General features: G+C 35.4%; 1 protein-coding gene across 5 annotated transcripts in view; it reads right to left on the reverse strand.

The window, feature by feature from the left end:
• Nucleotides 1–19,770, reverse strand: part of TENM2 (teneurin transmembrane protein 2) — a 3,416,041-nt gene extending 3,396,271 nt beyond the window's left edge. For all 5 annotated transcript variants that reach the window (XM_070232931.1, XM_070232936.1, XM_070232935.1 and 2 more), the window contains exon 1: nucleotides 19,154–19,770. The gene's annotated coding sequence lies outside the window, so the exon portion shown is untranslated. The remainder of the gene's footprint in view (nucleotides 1–19,153) is intronic.
• Between the last annotated feature and the right edge of the window lie 6,203 nt (nucleotides 19,771–25,973).

The following is a 25,973-nucleotide window of genomic DNA, read 5'->3' on the forward strand; positions in this document are numbered from 1 at the left end:
TTAGGCTGCAAGTATTGGTTGATTGCCTCCATCTTTCCCTATGTCAGTGTTTACTCTAACCAGAACGAGCCAGCATAATCAACATGATCTGATTCGGAGTTGCCCTTTGTAAAACACAGACGTCCACATGGAAGAATACTTTGGGAGCCGGGAGGTATGACTGTATGTGGCTGACCTGTTGTGTACAAGACTGTCTACATGAAAATTCAGACTTGGGCACAGAACTAAAACACTAGTTTCTTGGCCATAGCAGAACTCCATTATGATGTGGCCGCCTCCTGGAGTAGTTCAAGCTTTACCTGAGTGCCCTCATGTTTGAGAAGTCAAGATTCGATATCTAATATTTTTTAAATGATTCTATATACTTGGAACCATTGAGCACTGGAAATATACAGACATAGCTTTCACCCTTGGGTTACCCAGATCTTAGAAGTGGTTATTCATCTCTATGTTAATTCACTTACTCATTCAACAAATATTTGTTAAGCACACCTCTGTGCTGGCAATATAACAAGCAATAATCATAAAATATGGTAAATGCTGTTAAAAGAAAAATACGTGAAACATATTTGTACTGGGGGGATGGCAGGGGTAGTTAGGAAAACCCTGCTGAAGGACACGTCATTAACCTGACACAGGAGGCAGCCAACAGAGCGTGTTCTGCCAGACAGTACAAGGACAAAGAAAAGACATTTTTTGAAAAACTAAAAATGTTCAATAGAGCTAAAACTTAGCTTGTGTTTTCTTTTACCCTTTTATTTGAACATAAAGTAAATAAATGCATACTCTTGTGCCAACATGTTTATGTAGAACCAAGCTTTTCCTTTCAGTGGATTCTGATTATTGGAGTTCTAAAGATGGCTTTCTGTCATAAATCACATCCCTAAAACATCAGGTAAAAGTTCAAGGTTGAGTCTTTTGACACTCAAATAAAAATGATACATGTGAATTAATCTGAGTACAGAATTTTTCTAGATTTAAAAAAAAGTCATTATGAAAATTTAAAAATAGCCTCAAAATTACTATATCACTCAGATTCAATGATTATCAAGAATTTATTACATTTATTTTCCTGTTTTTTGCAGGCTGAGGTGAGTACATAGTATAATATAGTATACGCAAATCCTGGGCACTGCCCTCCTCAATAAAACTTTGGTAGCCATCTCTAAAATTAACAATATTTTCTCCGATGTTCACACTGACGTTAACAAAATTAACACTGATCCATTGATGTTATTTGATAATCTATGTTGAATTTTTTTGACTGAGGGGAAGATACTTCCATTTTCTAAAACAAACAACGAAAAAATCTTCCTAGACTAATGAAACAAGAGTCCTCAAAGCACAAGCTTTAAAATGAAAAGTTGATGTGGCCATTTATATAAAAAATTAAAGACTTCTCTTCAGCAAAGGACTCCATAATATTTAACACTTGCAACATCTGAAACCACCGAGATCCAAAAACAAACAAAAAAGCCCAAATTCCCTCCACTAGAAATCTTAATTATCATCCCACTGATTTCTCTACAAGGAGAAATTTCTTGAATTTATTTGTTTCAAGCAGCTAACATAAGGAAGGAGTAACTGAGAATTCTATCATGATGTTAAAGAATATGATTACTGTATGTGTATGCCACGTTTTAATTGTTGATTTTGACCTTTCAATAATATTGATATGGGAAGAGGTCAGAAAGAGAGCAAAGGTTACATAGCAAGCAAGGCATTAAAAAGAGAGAGTTTTCTAGTGTTTTCCACTAGAAGAACATGGTCAGTGGAAATCCACTTGACTTGTACCTTGGCTACCTTACCCTTTATTTCTTATGATTAAATAATAAAATGAACAGTGGTGGCAGCAAGAATATTGAACTCATTAAGCAGCTACTATGCGTCAAACACCAGCTAAGTGCACTACATGGATCCTCCCATTTAAATTGCACAACAGTTATTGGGGGGGATATTGTTATTGGTATCCCTACTTTTAGGAAGACTCTAGTTTACAGCAGTTATGTAAATTGATAAAGTTCTCACCCGTAAGAAGTAGGTCAAGATTAGAATACAGATATCTGGCAACTATCTATGCTCTTTGGTTTTCCCTTTTTACGACTATTGTTATTTTAATAATTTGTTTTTTACTTATTTATTAATAAATAATAAAACTATATGAATCAAACTTCAAAAAGCATGAAAAAGATACTCTCTGAAAAGATGTCCTATGACTCCTGGCTTTCTTCCAACTTATTCCCATCCCACCATTTTTAGTTTTTATCAACACCCAAGAAGCCTCTGCACGTGTGTGTACGTGCATAGAATCTTTTTCCTGTCCTTTCTGACGCCAAGGCTAACATATTCTTCACCTTTTTATGCATCTTCCTGAAATACATGTCTTACAAATGTTGGCATATCAGTGCATTTTTTCCTAAATAATTTTTATAGCTACATAATACTCAATGAAATAGATTCACCACAATTCAGTTAACTAGTCCCACCATGATGGGAATTTAGATTGTTTCCAATCATTTCTTTTAAAAACAATGCTGCATATTATCTTAAATTAATATAGAGCCTCCATCAGGTTGTATTCATGAGTGACTATGATAGCAGGGAGAGAAATCTCTGTCATCTGTGTCAATTCTGAGATTTGGAGTCATCTGTTACTATAGCATAACTTGAGTTGTGGTAGTTTAATTGCATTGATGGCTCCAACTAATGCCCTCTCTGCATCCTTGCCCTTTGATAGAGCCTGACCACACAGAATCTGGGTTGATCATGTTAACTGTTTAGGTTAATTGGGCAATAGAAAATTTGATACCAGGGGCCAGCCCCATGGCATGGTGGTTAAGTTCGTGTACTCTGCTTCAGCAGCTTCAGATCCTGGTGTGGACCTATATCACTCCTCAGCCATGTTGTTGCAGTGACTTACATGCAAAATAAAGGAAGACTGGCCCAGATGTTAGCTCAGAGCAAATCTTCCTCAAGCATAAAGAGGAAGATTGGCAACAGATGTTAGCTCATGGCAAATCTTCCTCAGGAAAAAAAAAAAATTGATACCAGCAGGAGCTTTACAAAGAACTTGCATATTTATATTTCTGTTTGATACCAGCTATTGCCATGAGTTCACATCTGCATTAGATTACCACAGGATAGAAAACCATGTGGAGAAGAGCTGAGTCATCCCAGCCAGCACCATTCTAGACCAGTTGACTCCTGGCTGACTGGCCAGGTGACTGCACATGCATAAGCAGGCCCAAGCTTCCCAGCCATGACTAGAGCAGATCAGCAGAAACAACCAACCAACTTACAGACTTGTGAGAAAAAAAAAATGACCACTAAGTTCTGTGTGGTTTGTTACGCATCAAATGCTGACTGATACAGCCCACCCAGACTAGTATATTAACTAATCCTATTTCATTCAAATAAGACATTCTGTGTGCTCCTCCTTGGCTACTTTACAGTTTATTTCTTATGATTAAATAATGAAATGAACAATGGTGCCACCTGTATTACTTGGATTTTTAAGAAAATGTGTAACAAACGTGTATTTCTTTTGTTAAAAAAAGTACTGGACCTCAAAATATAAATTTGACTCAATGTAGCCCTCATGATGAATCTAGTTCAAGTAATTTCAGTATTGTCAACAAAACTTCATCTTTATGCCATCGTCCCATTTTATTATGGGACACATGAGCGATCACCACAACTAAAGAAAGACGAGTTATTTCGATAAGTAAGCATATGAAAAACTCCATGCTAAATTATTTAGGAGTTTTTTCCATTAATAAGAATGAGGAAGGCAAGTCTGAAAGAAGATGAGCTCTGGCGTCTTAGAACAATTGAGTTTAATCCAGTTGGTGATGTTTATCCACTAGCTGATGCTTGAGAGAAAACTTGGGACTCCAGAGAGATACCTGTGAATTCTCTAGAATGAAGTGATCCTGAAGCTCTGAATGTGAAAGGGATTGATGAAGAATATCATACATCTGAAGAAATAAAGGCAGAAGACAAAGCATTATGGCAAACAACTTCATTTATTTGGATGCAATTGTGAAATGTCTTTTATGACAGTTGCTCTTAACCATTCAAAGTCACACTGTCTTAGAATCTGATGAAAGCCAAAAACTAGAAAATGTGCATGAGTACATAGCTATCAAGTATTAGGACAATTTATAATTGTGCACAGACACTTTGACCCATCCACTGACAGAACCTAGATCAATAATGAGCCCTAGGTTAAGATGCCTTGCTAGAGAAAAGTATTTCCAACTCACATTATTTCATGAAATTTAGCTTTGTGAATAGCCTATGTCAGCATGGAAATGCATATATTTTTCTGGAGCTATAAAAATCCATAGTGTGTGCAAAGAGACTTTAAATGGAAGGAAAATTTACAGACTTTTCAAGTTTCTCCATTAGTTACTTAAAGTCTGACTGTTTTGGGATCCTGATATTTGGAACAAACATGCTGTGTTCATGTATTCACACTTTTTCACTCAATACCTTAACTGTAGTCAAAAGGAAATGATGGATGGTTCATTTTCCAAGAACCGTATTAAATAACAATGAAAAAATGCCTTCTATAATGCTCTTCAAGATATAAATATGAAAGTTTTGCTTTTACTAATGAAAAGTAAGGTGATCTCAGTTTCTCTAAAGATTGAGGTCTCATATGAATTTTAGTTCATTTAATATCTTTAAGATTTCACATTCAAAATAAGATTAATCTTTGTGTGTGTATGATTCTCATATGTGAGGTCATCTGTTATTTCTTCATGAATCATTGACCTAAGGAGCTAATCACTCTATTCAACTACTCTTTGAAAACTGTTCACTCTATGTAAATATAGTGTAATAATTTTTGGTGACATTTGCTTGCTGCAAGAATTTCACATACACCATTCAATTCTCACGCCAAATTATAAGATAAGCACAATTATTATCCTTATTTTAAAGAAGAGGAAACAAAAGTGTGTCCAATGTAACACACAGCTGGAAAGAAACAGAGTGTATCAAACCCAGACCTCCAAGCTCATTCTCTAAAAGAGTTTTTAAGAAAGCATTTTGTTAAGTAACGCTGTTGCATCTGAAATGAATTTCTGTAAGATGACCAAGCATGGGTTAGAGATGAAGGCGCTTTAGTCTCAATCGTCCGTTAGGTTATAGCTAAGATATAACTTAAACTCACACACCCTCCATGACTAGGTAAGGTGGGACCTCTGTAGCACCTGGTATTTGGGCTGTTGCAGCCCTGATCAGTGTATTGACATAATCCATTTTCGGGGTTTCTAATCATTCAGTCAACACTGGGTTATGCATGACTGTGGGTTGACTAGCGGCTAATCGTCACCATGCTAAACGACTGTCCACCATTATATCATCAGCCCCTAGCATTTTACTTTGACCACAATAGGTGCTCAATTGTTTGCTGAAACAAACATTTTAGAAATAAACTCAGGGAGGGGGCCGGCCCCGTGGCTGAGTGGTCAAGTTCTCGGGCTCCGCTGCGGCGGCCCAGGGTTTCGCTGGTTCGGATCCTGGGTGCAGACATGGCACCGCTCATCAGGCCATGTTGAAGCAGCATCCCACATGCCACAATCAGAAGAACCCACAACTATAAGTACACAACTATCTGCTGGGGGGGATTTCGGGAGAAAAAAGCAAAAAAAAGCCTACAAAAAACATTGGTAAGTTGTTAGCTCAGGTGCCAATCTTTAAAAAAAAAAAAAGAAAGAAACTCAGGGATACTAATTTACACAATAGATAGTTTCCTGAAAAGCAGCTTGAAAAATCACACCTCTCACAGTCCAATCATATTTTCTATTGATCTACATTATCTACTTAGAGCTCTAAGCCTTCGTTTTGGATTGATCTTCAATTGGCTCAATCTGCCTTTAATTGAACTTCTCTGCTACTTCCCCTTCTAATTTGCCTGCCCCCATCTCAAGCAGTTAGTGATCTAAGCTACTACTACACAGAAAGAATTCCACAAAAAAAATTCCACTCCTAGTACATATATAATTCTAAATAATACATCATTATATATAGTATATAGCATCTAATAGAAAAAGTGACACTTTTACCTGATAATATTTCAATTTTACATACCATATTTTTTAAAGGAGAGGTGTACTTCTTTTTCTATAGCAGCAGTCATTTGGGGAAAACAGTTTATTATGAAATAATCAGAGTATTCTGTTACTTTGCAATGTAGAAATGACGACCCAACATTGTTCTTTTACAATGAATTTCATTTCACTTCAAACTAATTTTCACACCCTTTTCATCAATTTTCCTTCTTTTCCATGTAAAGCATTGTTCATTCCTAGGTAATTAAATTGTAGTCCAGCAAAACAACAAAAGGCATGTCTTTGGATCAGGCTGCCCTAGGTTCAAATTCAGTTTCAGCACACACTGTACTTGGATCTTTGGGCAAATTATTAAACTTCTTGGACTCTAATCTTCATCATTAAAAACTGCAGCAATAAAAACTCAGGATTTTTAAGAGGGCAAACTACAACAATATGGTAAACCATACAATGTTTGGTACATGGTAGCTATGTTTACTAACATTGTTTCTGTCACTAGCTTCATTAGTAAGTAAAAACTGGTACATTTACTGGTATTTCTGATTCCGGCTTTATTGTCTAGACAAATTTGCTGGCTTTTAGCTAGAAAATAAAAATCCATCTTAAGTCTTTTATTGACTAGATTTAAAATCCACTGTTTTATAAATAATTGAACTTGGCTCAATAATATCAAAAAGAAATCTAACAATGGGGGCTGGCCCCGTGGCCGAGTGGTTGGGTTCGCGCGCTCCGCTGCAGGCGGCCCAGTGTTTCGTTGGTTCGAATCCTGGGCGCGGACATGGCACTGCTCATCAGACCACGCTGAGGCGGCGTCCCACATGCCACAACTAGAGGGACCCACAACGAAGAGTACGCAACTGTGTGCCGTGGGGCTTTGGGGAGAAAAAGGAAAAAATAAAATCTTTAAAAAAAAAAAAAAAGAAATCTAACAATGGAATGTTGGTTTTATTCAAAACAAACAATGAGACTGTTGATTCATTCTGTCAATTCAAGCTTTGCGTTTGATAGAATTATCGTTAGAATTTATGTTCGTGGGAACAGGACTCACACAGTTGGCAGGTAAGCGTGGAAAATGCTTTAAGATATGAATTTGCTATAAATAATGAGAAGCGCACTGGTGCTAAAAGAAAACAACATGTGTCACAGTATAATTACATCAACAAGTTTGTGAATTGCTTAGAGAGGTGACAAATATTTCTGATTGGAAAACAAAGTTACTATCACTGAAAATGAGTCTCTTCCGTTCACCAACCATACTGTATATTACAAATATATATGTATTATATATACATACACACTCATAAAAATGCGAATTCTAGCTAAATAAACAAATTTCGTCTATGTATCAGTCAAACTTTATTTCTGTTAATTAGCTCACTTACATTTAAGTAATCGCCACATTTAATCTGTTCCAGAGTTTGCTCTTCTAAGGTAAACTTACAAGTAGTTGAATCTTCCAGTACCACTCCCTTACTCTGAGCTATAATTAATTTGGTGGTTTTGCAGGAGGATGGTGTCCAAAGGCCAAGATGGCAGGTGTCCAATGTAATAATTCCTATATTCTGAGGTTGGGTGAATGCTGAGCTCGATGAGAAATATTCCAGTCTGCTAATAGAAACTTACTGTACCAGTTCCTCACCAATCAGATTGCCAATCGCACCTCATTAGTTTCCTAATTAAACTATAAGTGTAATACATACATACAGATCATGTTTTTGAGTTACTGAAATATTATATTCATTTTCCAAATGAATTTTCCAGGCTAATCACATTAAATTATTGAACCTAGGAAAAATAAAGTTCTATGGCTGTAATAATTCAAACTTGCCAACACGAATCCATTTTTCAAAGAACAAAAATATCTATCAAATAACAACATTATTATTCTTGGGAGATTATTGTTTTTTCCTCTGGCAATCAGATTTTAATTATGAAGTGAGCAGCAAATATGACAAATAACCAGTAAAATCAAATGACTATCTTTTGCCCAGTCAACTTCTTATTTCCCTTTTTGATTATCCTTAAGAAAGGAGAAATGATTTTTTAAAAATTCAAAGCTAGTCAGAATTAAACACAAATGCCAAGTGAAGAGCGTGATAAAATTCTCAAGTCAATAGACACAAATGCTGTTTCTCCAGTATCTTTGCAAGGTGATTTCTTAAGTGGGAGGTAGCTCTGATTTAACAATGGTTCATAAAAGTATTTTCATCAATGCAAATACCGCAATGAGACAATGCTTCCTGACACTTAGAAACAAAGTTGGCATTCATTTCTTCGCACATGGAGAGAACACTATCAGATGGAGAAAGAAAAGTGACTTTTTTTTTTTAAAGATGTCATTTCTCCTTTTTCTCCCAAAGCCCTCCAGTACATAGTTGTGCATTTTCAGTCGTGGGTCCTTCTAGTTGTGGCATGTGAGACGCCACCTCAGCGTGTCCTGATGAGCAGTGCCATGTCCGAGCCCAGGATTCAAACTGGTGAAACACTGAGCCACCACAGCAGAGAGCACAATCTTAACCTCTCGGCCAAAGGGCCCGCCCCAAAAAGTGACTTTTTTATTTGAGTAAAGTACAAGAAAAGTAGTTATGTAGAAGAGACGTTGTTCTTGCTGCTACTGGAATTTCGTACAGGGAAAAGGTGGGCTACTTATTAGATGGACTGCAATTAGTCTTATGTGTACTGCAAGAATGCAAAAATAATTTTCTAAATAAGTAGAGTAATAGATGAGTCAATTAGTAAGGAGGACGTGGAGGGAGGCTTAGCATTGAGGACAACAAGGGACTCTGCCAAAAAAGGGCCTGAATACGTTGGTCATTGAGGGTAATCTGTGAAGGCCTGCGTGGAGGAGGCCATCCAGGCCAAGTGAAGTTGTGTTTGGAGACAAGGGGAAAAGATGCTCTAGAAGTGGATGCACATGAGTTAGCATTCTAATCTCTGCATTGACTGGCACTTGGCATAAAGCAAATAAATGTTACTTTCATAGAATTTGGTCAATGCAGAAATACTTTACTTTCTACCAAAACTACAATCCCCTAAAGTGGTAGTTGAATCATGTTTTATAATAGACATAGCAATATTTCAACTTTTTAATGATGGATTTGTGCTGCCTTGTTGTTTGAAATGGGCTATTGTTGAGATTCTTCGTTATTACTTATCATTGCTTTTCTCTGCAAACTTTTTATTTTAGAATAGATTGAGATTTACAGAAACATTGTGAAGATAAAACAGAATTCCCATATACCTCATACTCAGTTTTATCTATTACTAACATCTTACATTATGATGGTTCATCAGTCACAGTTTACAAATCAATATCAATACAGTACTACTTATTAAAGTATATATGTTATGTAGAATTCCTTAATTTTACCCAATGTCTTTTATTCTGTTCCAGGATCCTATCTGGGATACCGCATTTCATTTACTAATCATGTCTTAGGCTCTTGTTGAGTACAAGAGTTTCTGAGACTTTTCTTGTTTTTTATGACCTTGACAGTTTTAAAGAATATTGGTCAGGTATTTCGTAGAATATCCTCAATTGAGATTGTCTGATTTTGTTTTTCATGATTATCCTGAGGTTACGGGTTTTTGGGAAAAAGACAACAAAGGTGAAGTGTATTCTCATCACATCATGTCAAGGGTACATAGTATCAACATGACATCACATGACCAAGTGTTCACAATTGCCCATTCCTTACCCTCTGCTTTGTTTTGACCAGGCTTTTGTCAGGCTTCTCGCCTCTCCACAGACCCCTGAACTTTGCTTGCCCTCAAGCCTGAGCAAACACTAAAATACAGAACATGTCCCCTTTATTGGCTTTGCCTGAAAATCAGCTGACCATAGTAAGACACATTTCCTATCAAATCCCCCTGGTCATTATTCCCCCTCGTTTGCCCAATGTATTAGTTTGCCACGGCTATGATCACAAAACATCATAGACTTGTGGCTTAAACAGTAGAAATAAATTTTCTTACAGTTCCGGAGGCTAGAAGTCAAAGGTTAACGTGTTGGCAGGTTTGATTTCTTCTGAAGTTTCTTTCCTCGGCTTGCGGATGACTGTCTTCTCGCTACGCCCTCACATGATCTTTCCTCGGTATGTGCATATTCCTGGTGTCTCATAGTGTGTCCAAATTTCCTCTTCTTATAAGGATACTGGTCAGATTGGATTGGAGCCCATCCATTTGACCTCATTAAACCTTAATTACCTCTTTAAAGGCTCTATTTCCAAATATAGTCACATTTTGAGGTCCTGGAAGTTGGCGCTTCAACATAGGAATTTTGTGGGGAACATAATCCAGCCCCAAACACCCAACTTTCCCTGACTTACTGCTCAGCCCTCCTTACTCCATGAAAGAAAAGCCTTTTACTGTTTGATTCTGAGGCACTTGCTGATGCGTTAGATCAGAGTGTCCTCCCTATGAACAAGTCTTTTTGAATAAAGTTTCTCCTTATCTAAGTCTGGATTTGTTTTTATTTGACACACTGTTGATATCGACTTTGACCACCAGCTCACATAGCGTGTGTCAGGTTTCTCCACTATAAAATTACTCTGCCCTCCAGCCCTCTCCATACTGTATTCTATGGAACAAAGTCTTTAGGAGCATCCGACACTTATGGAATGGAAAGTTATGCTCCCCCTTCTTGAGGGCTGAGCATTTCCATAAACTATTTAGAATTCTTTTGTACAGGAGATTTGCCTATTCTCCCATTGTTTTTCAATAATTTATTTATATAAGAATGGAATAATGGATATTTATTTATACTTTGGGTTATAACTCCAAATGGCTTTATTTTATTGTTTTATCATTAATCTTTAAACCAACATTTTAAGCCAACATTCAGTTGATTCATATACACACATGAATCATAGCCAAACACTGTTAGTATATCCTTGATGTGCATATTTGATGAATCTGGCTAGGACCCACAGCTCCAGCTGCTTGCCTCCATGCTTGTTTGGAACCACAGTTATGGTGGGAAATCTACAGATAACCAACTGGTTCCTGTTTCTTAACATGATGACAGCTGAGAATTGTGGCTACTGTCACCTTGTCAAAACAGCATCGAAGGCTAAGAGGTAGTACTGTTTCATCTAATTTTCAAGGAAAGTGTAGCTGCTAAGTGCTCATTTACTCAATCAGCCTACGTATCCTCCAAACATGCTTACAAAGAATTCTGATAATAATGATCAAGAAGAGCAAGACTACAATAAGCTAGCTCACCAAAAAAGAGGAAAGAAATCTACATAGACACAATTGAAGACTAAATTTTGATAATCCCTGAAACATACGAGTAACTGTTGCATGATAGGATTCAAAACAATTTAGTGCAAGAATGTCTCATATTGTTCCAAGGCACTGATTTACTCTAAATGTAGTTTCAGCAAATTTAAGAAAGTTAGGAATTACTTTTAAAATATAATTCTTCCTTGTGACCTTTTCTAATTCTTGCTCTTAATATATTAAATTTTGCTAGATGTAGAAAAACCTTCTGAATTTTGCCAAATGCAGATACTTATGATAGCATTTGAACTTCATTCTGAGCAAGTAAATCAGTAAATCTTAGAGTTTCTATGTGGAGACGCTTATCTGTTTATCTATCTACCTAATTATTCAAACTAAAAAACAAAATAAACAAATACACAAAACAAGTGTTTCTAAACTAAAGACTGGGGAAAAGTTACGTGAAATGAAGGCTTGTAAGGCTTAACCTCCATTATTTTAAGTAGAGTGGGCTATAAACTGTCAGATTTAAATGAGAGGACTAATTAGGCAAGCGCTTGGACTCTCTCCCATAAAAAACATCATAAAGTTTGCTGACTTACAATGGCAATGATTTATAATTACAATGCAGATGTACATTGCAGTTTTAATGAGTAAAGTATCTGTAAATTCTATATCATCTATAATTTTTTAAAATGACTTCATGAAATGAATTGAGATCATTCAGCTAATAATTTGTAATGATCAAGGTCCTTGATTTCCAAAGGAATTCAAGTGGGAATATCTGAAGTGAAGAGTGGCGTTGACTAGGTTACTTTGACCCTGACTGAAGAAATGTAACAGACTGTTGCAATTTACAGTGCACAGATGGTACCAGTTTCAAATCTTAAGAATGTTTGCAGGAGCAGTAACTCTTTGGCCAATGAACCAGCCAGACTTAAAGGTCGCAAGTAGATCCATTGCTTTTGGCTAGAGGCACTAAGGAACAATAAGGAGAACCTATTTGCATTTTTATGACAGGACATAACATTGATGTTTGACATGTCCATAATTTAGACAATTTGGTTGAAAATACCTACTTTATAAATTCTGAGAATGAAAAAGAAAATTGTACTCAGTTCAGTTTCAGCATTTTTAGGAAGTATATATTGCAGATTTGTAAAAAAAAAATAGACTAGAAAAGAGAAATGAAAATCAGTACAGATGCTAGTAAGGATTGATTACCAAAGTTGATTTACTAGTTGTAATTCTTTTTTCTTTTTTTGGGGGGTTGGGGGAGAAGACTGATCCTGAGCTAACATCCATGCCCGTCTTCCTCTGCTTTATACGTGGGACACCTACGACAGCACAATGTCCACACCCAGGATCTGGGCAGGCGAACCCCGGGCCGCTGAGAATCGGAACGTGCGAACTTAACCAGGCCGGCCCCTACTAGTTGTAAATTTTTAAAACCCTTTAAGCTTTGTATTTTTATGATTGCTTCCTGTTTTTCTACTAGCTATTGTGTATCTTGTTAACTCCTACTAAATAATATGCAGATTCCTAGAGTAAAATAGTAAATATCAAATACTAGTGGTTACAGGTTTGGGGAGACATAAGTCCTTGAGCAAGGTATTCAACCTAAACAAGTCTATTTGGTCATTTTGAAACAGGAATAGTAGTTTTGATTTCATACAGTTTTTGTAATTGGATAATGCATATAAAGTGTCTAGAATGGCATATGGTAAAATAATGAGTATTAGTAGCAGCAATATCAGAAGCAGTAGTAATAGTTATTAGGTATTATGAAAGTTGCCTTTGCTCAGGCAATACTTCTCTAATAACAACTTGACCAAGGGCCTACTCACTCTGATGTTTAGACAGTGGGAGCAGTTATTCAATCTGTTTGGCTTCTTCCTTCCCTTCACCTCATTCTATTAGAAATAAGGAAGACTATTTTGTATCTATTACACTAGCCATATGCTTCTAACCCTTGTATGGAATTTTGCAGTAGACTCAATTATTTTCCCCCATTTTTGTAAGACTTGCTTCCATTAATTTAGGTAGAGTGGGCCAAAGATTGACGTAAGATGAATTTAAATCAAGGGGCTAATTCGATTGTAAGACTTTGCTTCTTATAACATGACCCTCATCCAGACAGAATCTATTTCCTTTTCTACACAAGTGGAAACTAACACCATGCACCAGTCACCGATAGTGGAGTTTTTCTTGGTCATTCCAGTTTTGGCTTGGTGACAGGGCTTGGACTAGAGGGAAAGTTATTGAGTGGTTTGGGAGATCTGATTACAACATGCATAATAAATTCTGAACTAAGAAAATGCTGAAGATGAGTTTTCTTATCCTTGTTCAGACTCTTGGAAATACGACTATAAAAAGACGATAGAAAGAAAAAGGGAAATATAAAGCAATGAAATGCATAATTTTAAAGAACTCAATTATGGGGGAGTCCCAGGAGAGTCGCCCTATGGTTCATAAATCTGTCTGCTGTTTTCACTATTGTTCCATCATGTACCACTAGCTTTTGTTTTATATGTCTGGATAAATTAGCCAGCAAAGCATCATGAATATCCTTAGCTAGCAATTGCTAGCTTTCCTTAGGGAAAGAAGTTCCCTTTCAGATTTTCTTCTTGTTATTTTGAGGTTTGAATAAAGTGTTAGGAAATCAAAACAATTAAGTTATTATTCCTATAATCAACTTACTTCTTTATGCCTTAAATCACTGTAAATTAGTTGAGGAATGAATCATTTTAAACCCTTTGAACACTAGAATTTCCCAACTGGACCAATGCTACCATTGAAAATTTATTTAAAATAGGGTTACCAGGTAAATCACATTTCTCACTCAGATAATTTTGTCGTATCTATTACCTACCCTTTGACATATATGTCAACACTTTTGTAAGAATTTATTGACTCTATCAGATGTGCTACGTTGATGGGGTAGAAAGCGCATTTTCACTTAAACAAGGAATTTACACAACCAACTGTGGTCTCTTATCATTTTTATGCTCTTCACAGCCTGTGTTCTAATTTTAAATTAGGGATCTGATGTGTATATTTATACATACCCATCCTTGAATAAACCTGTAACTGTATGCCTTTGGGGAATGATTGTGTTTGAACATCTGGACTTACCACATGTTTTCAGCTGGAAATGAAACATCATTTAGAAGACCTAGATTTTAAAAAATGAAGATACGGTGATGACATTATATAGGTGTTCAAGACGATGAGAAATGTATTCTTCAAATATGATTTGGGATTTATTGTAGCAAACAGGGGTGTAAGGTGATATTTTAAACTGAAGTAGTTTTACTAAAATGCTCGTCATGTGTCTTTCCCTCATTTCACAAAATTAGATGTTCTGATTACTATTTGAACGAAATAATAACAAATTGAATTACATGACAATTAATCTATCTTTATAATATTTTCTGTGAAAAATCAATTATTATTTGCATTCCAAAAAAGTAAAAGAATCTTTGGAATAATATCAATTTTCAAGGACCCCAAGTCACATTTCATGTTTGTTAAACGCAGTTTAAGCATTATACGCTCTCTTTTGAAGTGCTGATATAATCTTTTAATCACAACTAGAAGTTTGCCTTCATTAAATAATTGCCTAATGGTTAGTATGTTTTCTTATAATACTTAAAAGAGAATATTGATCTCAGCCTTCTCTTGTAGAAATTGAATTAATCTCTCTATTGGAACCCAATGGTTTCTATTTACAATGTATGTATCCATCAGCAGAAACTAATTAATTGGAATCTGTAAGCTTCTAAGAGTAACCTTAAAGCATTTAAGTTTTGCCTGTGCAGATTAAAGAAAACACTAGGAGCTAATTTGAACAGAACTTTCCTGAAATGTCAGAAATCCTTTAATCTGATAAAGAAAGTTCGTATAAGGAAAACTCTTTAATCTCCAACTTTCATAAACTACAAAACTAACAATTTAAACTTCTACATACGTACAAGTTCACTTACCTTGTTAGGTATACTGCTATCATATAACACACAAACTATTGTAATAAACTAAGACAGTTTTGCCATTTTGCATGTACACAGTTTTAGCAAAGTAAATAATGGGCACTTTGTTTTAAAATTAGGATTGTTTCCATTTGTGAGTTCACACACAAACTCATGTAACTGTGGTTGCAAATCTACCTCACTTTGCCTGGTGGTTAGGTTTCTAAAAAGGTGTGAATAAAACGATTTTTTAAGTAAAACTAATGGTCTTGAATGTATTTAAATAAGGTTGTTTTTTAAAAATTATTTTGACTGGCTTATTGGAAAAATACTTTAAAGCTAATAAAAAACTGTAATTTAGCATTGTATTGAATGAACAGGTTTTCCTATACCAGAACTCTTTAAAGCAGAGTGCACCTGTTACTATATTTTTAAAGATGGTTGTGTAATACGTGCATAGAAGTATTATTAATTATCTGGTTAAAAGAATATAGAGATCAGATTTTTTACATTGGATGTTTACAACTATTTCAGGTTTCTGTAACATCACCTTTAAAATGTAGACTGCAATTGACTTCAAAACAGCCAATCAGCATTTTTACAATTATGATTATTCTTAACTTATCTGGACAGACTCTTATATTGTACATTTAGATAACTTAAAATACAATAACTATTTCAGTCCAAAAAATTCTTCTTAAGGGTCAGTATTAACTTGTGCCAGGGGGTAGCATGAGGAAGCTGTTACTTGCCGGTTCTACCATGTCAACCATATCAGCAAGGAGCTTTGATTTCTAGGATCCATACCACAGTGTAGCAATATGTTTAAGTGAAGTAACTGAACCAGAAAACTAGCTGGAGGTCTCTTATTACCTAGCGTTGCTTGTTGTTATTTCAGAATGTTTTAGTTGTAGCTCTTTCTATTCATGCTTCAGTACTAAAGTCATCATGAAAAGGGCTTGGAATTATGGTGGGTTGTAATTTCAGAGACACTGTCCATGATTTCAAATGAAAGACTCATGTGATACTCCAGAACTATTACAACAAAATTCCTGTAGAAAATCAAGAGGGAACATTTCAGTAGACCAATGCCACATCAATGAAAACAGAATCTATTTCAACAAATTACAAATAGTTTATGTAATATACATGCAGATACCAAAGTTTAAACGCCTCTCAGATAACAAGGAAATAAATTCTTTTGGTTTTGACTATTGTTACTTCAGCCAAAGCCTCAAAACTAACGTAACCAAGCTCCATCTTAGCTAATGCACTCTGTGCCACATTAAACCTCAACAAATGTCACAGAAAGTGTAATAATGGCTATATCATCTAATCTCATGTTATTAAAGATCCAGATAAACCTCCAAATTGTGATCCAGCTCAGTACAAAATGATACTGAAAGGAAACTTTTTCAAACTTTCTCAACTAGAAAGTTGAAACTATAAAGAAATAGTGAGCAGGGAATATTCCTGATAATATGTTTTGGGCAACTTTAGGATAATGATTTTAAAGTATTATTAAGAGGATGAATATTTCTTATAATTAAAAAAAGTTTCTCTCTGAATAGTTTAAAATTCCAAGGTCCTGAAAATCACACTAATCATGAATTTACTCTTATCAAACATTTTTAAAGTTCTTACACAATCGGAAAAACTGGAGAGCTTGGAGAAATGAGGACAAAATAAGCACGATGCTGAATGTTTATAAATCACATAATTATGCATATTGCTCTGACGCAGGTAAATACAAAGATGGTGCTTTTGTAGTATTTCAAAGAAGAAAATCTAGAACATTTCTCTTTCTAAAGGAAAAGAGATGACTAGTCTATACAATTTTGGGTAAGTAATTTAAAACTAATATTGAAAAGTTTCAAAACTAAAGCACATATACCAATTTTTTGAGTATATGTATTCCTTAGAAAGAAAGGAAAACTCATTTGTCATGTGAATTTAAAAAAACATGAACATTAACAAACTCTTAAAAATCTAAATAGTTTGTAAGTAACTTCTCTAACTTTATAATTCCAGGAAATCTTTCAGGCAAGATGTAACTTTGGTAACTGAATATTCAAATATGGTAATTAGTTAAAATGAGCAGTTATTTTTCAGTCTGATGTTCGGTCATTAGGATTTCATCCCTACCTGAGAAATGGTATTCTTGATACCTCTTTTTTCTTGCCAGTCATAAAAGAAAGAATATAGAGTTTACTCTATGTTTACTGAAAATATTTTACCCTTTACAGACCATAAACCTCCTCTCTACTCCTTCATCATTCACCTCTTTCTTCTGAACATTTTTGCATATTAACGTATGTTCCACATCAATTTTTCTTGATTTTTCAGTGCACCCTAGGAGAACTCTAAAATGAATTCTCTACATTCATGCCAGTTACCAACTTCCCAACAGTCCTAAAAAAGTCACTGCAGCCATAATTCTTTCCTCCTTTAATTTTCAGATCCTCAGTCAGTTGAATATTTTACACACACTCCCCCTGGATTTAAACCTTTTGTAAGTGAAATTGGAAAATGAAATAAGTCATGCACAGGAATCACAAGTCTTCCAATGAATTATGTATTTTTGCATGCAAATGATTCTATTTTCACAATACTTTACTGTTAAACATGTGCTCCTCTAGGATTTGCTTTAATCTTATGCTACATATTTTATTGTATGCAAGAGTTAATCGTTTTGACTACCAAGTGTCACTCTAATGATTCCAGACTATTACCATTTAAATACTTCTTGTGAAGGAATTTGATTAGGAGCAACTCTTATATAAAATACGGTAAACACAAAGACCATTACAGAAACACAAGGATAGAAAATATATATATTAATTGGGGTTAATTTAAGTTAAAATGTCAAGTAAAAACTGACTTTATTCTTAAAATTATCTAGTGCTTTTAGCTCTGATCATATACAGGAATGTAATTAGACTTCTAAGTTATTGGGAACCTGAATGTGACAGCAGAATGTAATCCAAGTTACAAGTGACGAATACTACAAGATGCTCTTGTCAAAACTCAGCAGACCGAAATTTTACAAACCTGTTGACAATATCGCTCCTATATTCTCTATGGAATCGTAACACATTCTTAGTATGTTTCTGTGATTACAGTTTTCTCAGCAATATTGAGTGACCTCACCTAAGAGCTAATCTTATAAAAAAAATAGTGACAAGTAAAGATGGAGCAGAGTTATAAAAGCAAAGGTAAATTTTAATAAAAACAAACAAGATAATGATATCGTTATAGTAAATGAATTATCAACACCCTTGCATTTTCTCTTAATATCACAAACATTTCACACATTTATGCTACCTGTTAATTATACACAAATATGCTTGTGATAATACCTTATCAGTAAGACTACCACAGCACATGTTTCTGAATGAGTAAATCACCCCACATCGTAATGATTTAATCAAACTCTGCAAGTTATACATGCCTCATCATTGGTTCCCCCAAACTGTAAAAGTTTAAAAAAAAAAAATAACTACAACACATATATACACGCACAACACTGGAGGCAAGGAAGGATCATGACTTCTACAAATGATAGTGAATAATTTGGTACAGTCAGAAATAACATCTATTATAATTTCATCTCAGATCACAGTTTTAGATCAAGTTCCCAACCATGAACTCAGAGCTCATGAAATACAAACAATCATGTAGATTCCTCCTAGGAAAGATTTAGTAGTTGTTCCTTCATTTAATTGCAGGTTTCTTACAAAATTATTTACTTGAAGGGAGACTAATAATTAAGAAAAAGAAAAAGCAGATCAACATATATTAGTCATTACATTAAAAAGTAGTCGTGATTACAATGTGTTAAAGAATAATGTCACAAACAGATAAATCTTAACTGGGTCTTACCTGTAGTAGCAGTGTCTTGATAGTATTGAGTGTTGAAAAGATGCAAGTCTCTAAATTAGAAAACAAGGGAGTGTTTGCACTCCCAGTTTTAGCAGAGCTAGAGTGTTCTCTGCATAAGTAATAAATCGCCTCTTCAAAGTCGTCCTGACCACGGTGTTCATGGGCAATAGTTAGAATCACTGCCCGAGAGCTTGCTGATGCCGCTCCTGCAGCCTTCCGCCTTCGCACAGAGACCTAACATATGAGTGTGCTGGAGAGCATCCTTATTCCCCCTCTCTCTCCCCCTCCTTTTTGCGTGGTTTTTCTTCCTCTGTATCTCAGTGTGCCTTTCTCTGTCTCTTTCTCTCTCTCTCTCTCTCTCACTCATGGAGAGTTAGCATTCGGTTTAATTGGCAGATAGTCAAAGAGGACAGGCTGGCAGGCAACTGTGCAGTACCCCCTGCTGAGACACACACGAAGGTGTTGTGAATAAAGACAAAGCCCCGAACCAGTGCAGCACATTACTCCCTGAAAAAGCGCTGCAATGATACTCTGCACTGCCACTCTGCAGGCAGCCAGGCGGCCAGGCAGCCAGGCTGAGCCGGGGACCGCATTCCCCTTGCCTCCCTCCTGGGAATGCGCGTCGTAAAGTTTGGCTCAGGACGTCGCTTCCTCTCTGGGGGACTTTGTTTTCCGTGGGTAGAAGTTCTGTTATTAACTGTCTGAACATCTTGAACAAAAGTGTTTTTGATAGTTTTCTACTATGTTAAACTTGGACCACCTAGCTAATCCCCGAGTTGTTGCCAAAGTAACTGAATTTTCCAACTTGCAAGATAAAGATAAAGATCAGTTATGTTAGGCCCCCCATAAATGTTTTCATGGTAGTAGAAGATGGATTTTCTCAAGTGTGAGTATTCCCAGAGGGACTGAGCGGGAAGGGATTTGAGGGGGAGGTAAGCAGACAAACAAACAAGCATCAGTATATCCCAGTGCCAAAAATAGAAACTGAGATAAACTAAAGTGAAATTGATGAAGGAGTCTGGAAAAACAGAAGTGCAAAGGAATGAACAGAGTAAATAAATGAGACTCACTGATTTCCTATAGCTATCATTCAGGTTTGATAACAGAAAGACATCCTACTTATATAGTTCATTTTTTGTGGGTTTTGCAAGTATTAATATATAAATAAACATAGGCTAACGTATATCCTGAACTCCGGAAAGATTTAGTCGCTAATAGCCTGCAGGTATTTGCCTCAGGAAAGTCAGAGACTTTTCTCATACTAAAAAACCTACTTGGGGCGGCCCGTGGCTGAGCGGTTAAGTTCCCGCACTCCGCTTTGGCAGCCCACGCTTTCACCGGTTGGAATCCTGAGCCCGGACATGGCACAACTCATCAGGCCACATGCCACAACTAGAAGGACCCACAACTAAAATATGCAACTATGTACTGGGGGGATTGGGGGAAAAAAAGCAGGAAAAAAGAAAAAAGAGGATCGGCAACAGTTGTTAGCTCAGGTGCCAATCTTTAAAAATGCTACAGGAAATTACTGAACTATGGATATAGAGTTTTGGGATGTACACCCCCAAAATGTTGGTTCCAATCAATTAATACTATTACGATGAGTCTTCCAAAAGTACAATAATATAATCCAGACATTAATTTTTGGAATATTAAGTATAAATTAAGATTCCATTTATCTATAAATGCCTAGATGCTTCAAATAAATAATGACTGAAATAAAATAATACAAATTTATTTCTATCCCTCATGAAAATTAAGTCTGGGGCTAAATAATCCAGGGCAGGATTCGAGCTCCATGACCATCAGGGGTGGCTCCTTGTTACTCAGCCATCTTCAACATGGTCCAGATGGTTATTCAAGCTGTGGCCATCAGATTGATACCCAAACTTCAGGAAGATGGAAAGATGAGGTGAACATTTTCCCTATTTAAGAACATATTCTGGAAGTTGCACATGACATTTCCTTGACCAGAAATTAACCATATAGACAGAGTTAGCTGCATGTGAGCCTGGAAGATAGAGTAACTATGTAATGTGGCCACGTACATGGCTAAAGATATGAGTATTCTCTTACTAAGAAAGAAGGTAGCAATGGAATATGGGGGGAAATAGCAGTGTCTGTCATAGTGGGATAAAGAATAGTGGATATTGTAAATGATACACACAACATCTAGTTCACCTTTATGCCATTATATAACTGCAGTGTAACTTATGGAATTGATTCCATCTCCAACAGGGAACCCTGTGTAGTCTAAACTAGTCATGGTAACAGCATTGTGCTTGCAGGAGGTTGTTAAGGAACCTAGGCCTGAACTATTAAGGGTATTGTGTTCAGTTGGTGGCAATTACTGGCTCAAGGATGGTATATTTTTTAACCCTGACCTAAACAAACTGAAGGAAAGAATTGTTCAATGTGGAAGAAAGGATTTAGGATCCAGTTTTTTGTTTTGTTTTGTTTTGTTTTTACAGGGAAAGATTTGCCCTGAGCTAACATCTGTTGCCAATCTTCCTCTGTTTTTTCTTTTCCCCCAAAGCCCCAGTGCATGGTTGTATATCCTAGCTGCAAGTCGTTCTAGTTCTTCTATGTGAGCCACCACCCCAGCTTGGCAACTGACCAACAGATGGTGTGGTTCTGTGATCAGGAAACAAACCTGGGCCACCACAGTAGTGAGAGTGCCAAACTTAGCCACTAGGCCATCAGGGCTGGCTTATGATCTAGTTTTAAGATGAATATGACAGTTAGGAGAAAGAGAAAGAAATTGAGAATTTGAAGAAATCAATGAACTTTTGGATTAATCAACTCTGAAGCGAACAGTAACTCTAAACTTCTAGTTATATACACCAATATGTTGCATTTTTTTAAGTCACTTTAATATGCTTTTATGCTAGTAACCAAGAGCATTCTCAATTCTATATGAATCAAGCACTGTCATTAAGCATTTGTTGTATAATTCTTTGTCTTCAGTCTTAACATCATGTGTGAAACTCCATGTCTCAGTGATATCTATATTTTTTAAATTAAGAATTGGAAATACAAAGGACATATTAAATCTCTACTTACACAAGACTTTCAAACTTTCAATTTATTTATTTGAAATGGTTTCTAATGATTTAACTTGGCATTCCATTGGAATTATTAGGAATACAATTTGTTCATGAGTCAGAGATATGTCACAAGCTCAATAGATTTAAGTAACTGTTGTTTTTTGTTACAATTGTTACTTCTCAGGATTTGAATAATAGAGTATCCTGTGTGCTTTTGATCTCACTTCAGTGCATAATAATAATTACTGTATTTTAATAGCTAATAGCTGTGCATGGGTATATTTCCCCTATGTCGGATTCTGCTTTGAGTATTTGTAATGTATGAACTCATGTAACCTTCACAGCTTCATGAAGGTGTACTGTTATTATCCCTATTTTATGAATTAAGAAATGGAGTCACACACATAACCAAAACTGGCGCAAGAAAAAACAGAAAACTCAAAATAATCATATGTCAATTAAAGAAGTTGATTTTACAATAAAAAAAAATTCTTCCTACAAGTAAAATAAAACACCATGGGCCCAGATGACTGTACCTGTCAGTTCAACATTCAAGGAAGAAATGACCTCAAGTGACACCAAAACTTCACAAGTCCTTTCAGCAAATAAAGTCAGAGGAAACACTGCCCAATTAATTTTATACAGCCTGAATTATCTTGATACTAAACCAGAAAAGGACATCATGAAAGAAAGAAGGGGAGAAACAAATATCTCTCATGAACTAAGACACAAATGTTCTTAACAGAATATTATAAAGAATATCCAGCAATATATGAAGAGGACAATATATTATGACCAAGAGGATTTTATCCCAAGAACTCAATTTTGAGTTAATATTTAAGAAACAAACAATGGAATTTAGCATATTAACATAATTAAAGGGGAAAGTTTTATTACCATCTTAATCAATATAGAAAAAAGTCTGAAAATTCAACATCTATTCATAATAATTAACATCATCTATTCTTTCCCTTTTTATTCACCTTTGTTTGGGATGCCCAGTCACTGCAATAAGATAAGAAAAGGAACTAAAAGTCAACCAGATTGGAAAGGAAAAAGTAAATTGTCTTTATCATCATTCAATATGGATTATTTATGGAGAATATCCTAAGAAGTTTCAAAAATTAAAAGATATCAGAACTAATAAGTGAATTTAGTAATATGAAAAAATACAAGTAAATATACTAAACTGTATTTCTAAATACTACCGATGAAAACTTATAAAACAAAGATATATATACATATACATATGTATATGTATATGTACACATACAGCCACATATATGTAATTTATATATTTTAAAATAGCATCAAAAACTTGAAATATGTAAGAATCAATTTAATACAACATGTACAATATCTGTACACTGAAAACTAAAAAACATTGTTGAGAAAAATCAAAGACTAAATTCATGTTCATTGCTTTTGGACTTCCCTACATTGACCTATAGTATGAACATAGTTCCTATTAGAACTGTGGCTGGATTTTGGAGAAATTGGTAAGCTTATTTTAAAACGTACATGGAAAAACAAAGGACCTAGAATAACCAAAATCATCTTGCAAATGAAAAACAGAGTTAAAGGACTTACAGGACCTGTTTTTGAAGACTTATAATAAAGCTACATCAATCAAGACAGTGTGGTATTGATATAAGTATAGAAATAAAGATTAATAGAACTGAATAAGGTTGAGAAATAGTCTCACACATATATGGCCAATTGATTTTAAAAACAGATTCCAAGATACTTCAGTGATGTAAGGTTAGTAGCCTTTTCAATAAAAGTTAGGACAAAATCTTCGCAATCTTGGGGTTAGACAAGGAATTTTCTTACAGGATCCAAGAGCAGAAATTATAAAAATTTTATAAATTAGACTTTATCAAAGTTAAAAACACTGCTATTAACATACACCATTAAGAACATGAAAAGGCAAGTCACAGTGTTTGAGAAAATACTTGTAATACTTATATTTAATAAAGTCTTATATCCAGAATGTTTATAGATATTTTGCAATTCTATAATTACAAGAATAATAATTCAATTTAAAAATAGATGGAATTAAATAAACACTTTACAAAAGAAGACATACAAATGGCCAACATGCTCTTGAAAAATGCTCAAACTTGTTCTCAGGAAAATGCAAAATAAAAGCATAGTGAGATGAGTAGACCTCAACCAGAATGGTTAAAAGTTAAAAGGACTGATGCTACTAAGTATTGGTGAGGATGTGGATAAAGTGAAGCTCTCATACATTGCCACTTTGAAGAATTGTTTAGTAGCTTCTTATACGTTAAACATGCACGATTCAGGAATTCCATTTCTCAATATAACATCCAAGAGAAATGAAAAAAATAGGTTCACAAAAAGGCTTGTACACAAATGTCCATAGTAGCCTTTTATTAATAACCAAAATATAAACAGGAAAAAAAGGAAATTTCTAACACATGACTAAATAAACAAATTTGGCATATCTATACAGCGAAATACTTCTCAGCAATAAAAAGGAATGTACAACATGCATGAATTTGTAAGATTCTGTAAGACTGCACTTATATATAATGCTGGAAAAAGGAAAATTAATGTAACTGACAGAAAAAAAGATCAGTGTTTGCCTGAGGCTGGGGTTTCTGTGTGTCTGGGGAAGACAGACAAGATACTGGCAACAAAATGGAATGAGGCTACTGTTTTGGAGGAAGGAACTATTCTATATCTTGATTGTGCTGGTGGTTACAATGGATATACATAGACACATTTCTTCAAACTCATCTAACTGTACACTTAACGTGAGTGTGTTTTATTTTAGGTAAATTATAGCTCAATAAAGTTGACTTAAAAAGAAATGAGAGAGAAACTGAGCCACTGACAATTAAGTAACTTGCCTGAGGTCACATGGTTAGTAAAGAGGAGAACTGCAATTTGAACTCTAATTTATTTTTTTCCCTCTTAACCGCTTATTTATGCTGACTCGATAAGTTTAAAAAATATTTTTGAGTTGCAAGAATGAAGAATTTAAGGTAAATAATATGATAAGGAAAGAGTAAAAGAGAGAATGCTGGGCATTCACCTGAACTCGAACTAGCATGTTATTTGAATTTAATTCCAGGGCTGAACTTCCCCTCTATCTTTCTCCATGGTATCTTTCTGAATACTACAACTCTCTCTACAGATGATTGATTCCTACCCTCTTATCGATAAACTTATTTTGAGTTTCTGCTGATTTGTCTTAGTCATTGTCTTAATCAGCTCAGGCTACTATAAGAGAATATCACAGACTGGGTGGCTTGAACATCAGACATTTATTTCTGGCAGTTCTGGAGGCTGGGAAGTCCAAGATCAAGGGGCCAGCAGATCCAGATGTCTGTTGAGAGCCCACTTCCCAGTTTGCATACAGCAGTCTTGTCCTTGTGTCTTCACGTGGCAGAGAGCAGAGGGAGAGAGCTCTTGTACCCTCCTCTTTTTATGAGGGCATTAATCCCATTGTGGAGGCTCCACTTTATGACCTGACCTAACCTTAATTACATCCCAAAGACTGTCACCTCCTAACGCCGTATCATTGGGGGTTAGGGTCTCAACAAACGAATTGTGACGGGGACATAAACATGCAGTCCATAACAGTTAATCTTTCTGCTTAATAATAACTTCATTTTGCCATAATTCATCATGAAGTACCCCTTTACAGATCTCTTCCTGCTTAACTCTCTCCACTCCCTCTAGTTCAAATTCCCAAGAGAGGAAATCTGATTGGCCCAAGGAATTTTGGCTAATTCACAATA

Source organism: Equus caballus, chromosome 14 (assembly GCF_041296265.1).
Source record: "Equus caballus isolate H_3958 breed thoroughbred chromosome 14, TB-T2T, whole genome shotgun sequence".
In the NCBI taxonomy this organism is placed as follows: Eukaryota; Metazoa; Chordata; class Mammalia; order Perissodactyla; family Equidae; genus Equus; species Equus caballus.